At 36.8% G+C, this 4,965-nt stretch overlaps 1 pseudogene; it reads right to left on the bottom strand.

Annotated features, from left to right (window-relative positions):
* Window positions 1-2,215: 2,215 nt before the first annotated feature.
* On the bottom strand, window positions 2,216-2,963 carry LOC102827781 (annotated as a pseudogene).
* Window positions 2,964-4,965: the final 2,002 nt, after the last annotated feature.

The raw sequence follows: 4,965 nt of genomic DNA, 5'->3' as shown, positions 1-4,965 counted from the left end.
ATTCTTGCTTTCCTTAGGTAGAGTTATAATTCATATTAAAGGTTGTAGTCATTGATTTTCATCAGTTCAAATGCTTCAAGCCCTCTTTGCTTTCAGCAAGCAAGATTATGAAAACTGCATGTCACAGATTGTTAATGAACCTCCTATCATGTTGCCCAGCTCTTCTTCATATAGTCCAGCTTCTCTGATTATTTGCACATCATACAGTTGGAATACATATAATAAAATATAGAACCCTGATGCAAACCTTACCTAATTTTAAACCACACATTAACCCTTCATTCTGTTTGAACAGGCCTCTTGGGCTATAAGCAAGTTTCACCTGAACACAATAAGTGTTCTGGATTTCCCATTCTTAGCAATAGTATCCATAATTTGTTATGATCCAAAGATTTGAAGACCTTTCCTTGGTCAACTGAACACAAGTAAACATCTTTATGACAGTCTTTACTTTCAGTCAAGATTTATCTGACATCAGCTATTATATCACTCTATCTCTCATTCTTTATCCTCTTTTGATTCTGACTTAAATTTCTGGTATTTCCATGTTGATTACAGCAATAGTGTTTTTCAAATAATCGTTAGTGAAATTTTACTTGTGTGTTATTTGATGGTGTTATTAATGGTGTTATTTGATAGTTTGTGTATTCAGTTGGATAACCTTTCTTTGGATGTCTTCTAGTTGATTGTCCAGGTGCCTAGCTGTCTTCCAAATTTCTTGGCTTAGACAAGTCAGTGTTCTCAGTGTTGCATCTGTTTGTTGAAATATCTCAATTAATTTTGTGTTAATTCCTGGAACATTGTCTTTTTTGCCAATGCCTTTGGTGCAACTTTGACGTCTTCCATATGTAAACTCTCTCTCTCTCTTTTTTTTTGGCTTTAACAAACAGAAATTCATCCTTTCACAGTTTAGGAGCATGACTCTAGGGAAACGGCATCTCTCTTAGTAGACTCTGGAGAAAAGTCCTTGTTTCCTTTCAACATCTTTGGGCCTGTGGGCCCAGCATTCCATGGAACTCTTTATGTGTCTTGGCTTCAATCTTCCCTTTAGTCTAGGAAGTTCACAGTGCAAGGATGAGTCTAAAGGATGTGGCTCCATTCCCAGGTTTTATTTCTTGGTGATTCTTGTTCAGATCCGCCGATATCTGCTCATTTGTTTAATGTCTTTTATGGCTCAAGAGATTAACTCAAGATACAACTTGATCCTGCAGATGATATCCTACCTCATTAGCATAACTGCTTCTTACCCTGCCTCATTAACATCATAGAAGCTAGGATTTACATTTGGGGTGATTTCATCAGCCCATAAAATGGACGATAATTACACAATACTGTGAATCATGGCATAGACAAGTTAACCTAAATTTTGTTGTTTATGTTGTTATGTGCTGTGGAGTTGGTTCTGACTCATAGCGACCCTGTACAGGTTTTCTGAGGCTGTAAATTTTTATGAGAGCAGAAAGGCTCATCTTTCTTCTGTGTAATAGTTGGTAGTTTTGAACTGCTGACCTTAAGGTTCACAGCCCAATTTGTAACCACTACACTACCAGAGGGGGCACAATCCAATCTTTAATGGTTCCATTCTGTGTCAGGTATGGTTACAGAATGATAACAGCAATGAATAAACACATTTGGGTTTTTTAACCAAATTAATTATTTTATAGAACTTGAGAGGAAAAATAGAAACAAAAATGTCCCCAAATCTAAGATCAAAACTGATAATCCAAGAAGATGCATCAACTTTAAATAAAAGCAGCCTTACCACTGCACATGCTGGGAATATATGTGCTCATTTGAAAAGTAGTCGTTGGTTAATTCCCAGAATATAAAGCCAACGGTTTTGTATTGCCTAAAAATACTTGGGAGTGTCATTAGAGCTGACCAGATTGCCTTCTTTTCCATATTATTCTGGAGAAAAATGATAATACTTAACAGTGAAGAACACCTTGATAACTGGCAATTCTCTTTAACATTTTTTCCTAAAGAGATCACTATCTTTTTAGGAAAAAATGTTAAAGAGGAATTAACAATTTATATTTGAAATTGTAAGGTCAGTTTATTAAGTTCAATGAGGAAAGTTAACATCAGAAGAATATTCTTCTGAGAATTATTTTTTTCTTAGACAAAAATAAAGGAAAATCAACGCCCTCTCATCATAGCCCCAGATGCTGTGGCAGTGGCGCATCTCTGCCACCAGGTCAGTCAGTCCGTTAGTCTAGTCGGTGGAGTCCCTCTGTGGGTCAGCAGGATTGTAACTGGAGTCATCCTCATTGTCTTCCAGTTCCATTCATCCATTTCCTAGAACAAAGACATATCCATTTCCACGTTATTTCCAGCATCCTCCAAGTATTGAAATATCAAATACCAAAGTATTGAATATCAACTGTGTCAAGATTATGATCTGTTTCAAACAGCTGTTTCCCACTTAATTTACTTTTTCTTGCTTGTTCCTCTTCTTTCATTGTTTCTTTTTAATCTCCAACAGTTTTGCATCCAACTAGGCTTTCCAAATTAAATTCTCAATTGTAACAGGAGTGCCATGAAACTGTTGCTTTTCAGCTTCTGCTTCTTTTTTCTTTTTGCTTCGTTTCTTCCTTTCTTCTGGTTTTTATTTGATCTACTATATCATTTAATTTTTCTTGCACAGCTGATACTAAGGTAAAGATCATTACCATACCAAGGATTTCTTCTGCCTGTAATGCTAATAAATTTAAAATGTTTGAAACATCTTTCTCTGATAGATTTTCCTGGGATAGTATTTCATAAAGGAGAGCGTCATCTGGGTATTTTTCACTGTACGGAAACTTGAGCATAGTCTGAACAATTTCGCCATTTCCCCCAGCCTCAGATGTCACAGCAATGGTGAAACTGGATGGAGTTTCTGATAATACTGTGAAAGACTCAGGGTAGATGGACTCCATAGCCTCTAGCTTATTACGCTATTCCTCACGGTAATCTGTCATCGTGACCTTAACCGCTGCGGATGGATCGCCCAGACACCATGGCTGTGCGCTGTAGACCAGAGAGTCGCGGCAGCTGACACCAATACATAAACTCTTGATCGTAAACAACCTGGGTGATACATACAGCCCTGATAGTACAGTGGTAAACACACTCAGTTTCTAATCAAAAGATTAATGAAGTAAACCCACCAACCTCTCCATGGGAGAATGATGGGGCAGTCTGCTTTTGTGACAATTTAAAGCCTTGAAAACCCTATGGGGCAACTCTTTTTAAATCTATAGGGTCTCTATGAATCGACTTGACATTAGCGGGCTTACTCTAGTATGCCCAGACCACCCATAAAAATATAAACAAAATATGTATCAAGAAAATAAAACTTTCTGCCAAATACTGGAAATAATATCTTTGTCTTTATACTTTACAATTATAATGCATATGTAAGAAATTTCTACTTCTACCTCTTCAAGTAATTAAAGGCTGGTATTTTAATAGAAAAAGAAAATGTTTTATTTCTATAATATAAAGTATTTCGGTAGCCATTAAGAGCATGTTTGTTAGCTGTTTCCATGTTACAAGCTGGAGTAGAATTTCTGTTTGTCAGATGACCTATTATTTAGGTGATTCCTGTATGTGTTTTATAATTTAAAGGTCAGAGCTATCCATTAAACTAATTAACATGAAACAATATTCTTTTAATCAAAACTGCTTCTGTTTGATTCATTACTTTTATGTCAAAATGATAAAGAAAAAGATTTTAATATGCTGAAACTAAATTTACTCTATCTAAAACTGAGTGGCAGTTATCAAAAATTGGGATAAGCAAGTCAGACTGTTTTATCTCCTAGACGGTAACTGAAAGAGAGTGTTTTACTAGGTTAGTGAGAAGTATTGTTTGTCAAATTAATTCTGATCAATTCTTCCTTGGTAAAGGCATGTTTTTCCTTTACTTCTCTTTTACCTTCTTTCTCTTTAGGATATATTGTTTTTAATTCAGGTAGAATTTCTATTCAAGGGCTGTTTTATCCTGGTGCCCAACCAATTTTTTTTTACATTTATTTTTTATCCTTGAGATTAAAAATCTTCCTTCTCTACCTGCTTTCAGGTGTCTGGTCCTTTTCTTCACACACCACACTCAACGTTGTTCCTTGACTCTTGCTCCCTGAAACCCTGAAACCAAACTTCTTTAGTCTTTGGTAGAATAAAAGAATGGTTTGTCAAGCATGCATCTAGATCATTCTTAAGTTATACGATGTTTACCAGTTGCTGAGTTGATTATCACTAATAGAAACCCCATGTTTCTTAAATAAAACTGGCCTGTAAAATCAGTGGCTGATTTTTTCAGAAGTAGATTAGGAGGTCTATCTTCTCAAGTCTCTCTTATTGTTGTTGTTGTTGTTGTTAGGTGCCATCGAGTCAGTACCAACTCATAGTGACCCTATGCACAACAGAAGGATACACTGCCCGGTCTTGGGCCAACCTCACAGTTGATGCTGTCATTTTGCCAATCCATATTGCTGGGGGTTTTCCTCTTTATCTGTGACCCTCCACTTTACCAAACATGATATCCTTCTCCATTGACTGGTCCCTCCTGACACATGGCATCTAAGGAGCATTCTGACTGCACTTCTTCCAACACAGATCTGTTGGTTCTTTTGGCAAACCATGACACTTTCAATATTCTCCTTCAACACCATAACTCAAATGCATCAGTTCTTCTACAGTCTTCCTTATTCACTGTCCAGCTTTTGCATGCATATGAGGTTATTAGAAATACCATAGGCACACCTTAGACTTCAAGCTGACATCTTTGTTCTTCAACACTCTGCAAACTTTGGTTAACAGTTGAGTGTGTTAACTACTTGCTTAATCCTACCTAGCGTAGTGGTTACGGATTGGGCTGTGAACCTTCAGGTCAATGGTTCGAAACTACCAGCTGCTTCGTGGGAGAAAGATCAGGCTTTCTACTCCTGTAAAGATTTACACCCTCGGAAACCCTGTACA

The sequence above is a fragment of the Chrysochloris asiatica genome, unplaced genomic scaffold (assembly GCF_000296735.1).
Source record: "Chrysochloris asiatica unplaced genomic scaffold, ChrAsi1.0 scaffold00063, whole genome shotgun sequence".
NCBI classification, from domain to species: domain Eukaryota; kingdom Metazoa; phylum Chordata; class Mammalia; order Afrosoricida; family Chrysochloridae; genus Chrysochloris; species Chrysochloris asiatica.
The sequence above is the reverse complement of the archived record's forward strand: the minus strand, read 5'-3'. Positions and strand labels throughout refer to the sequence as shown.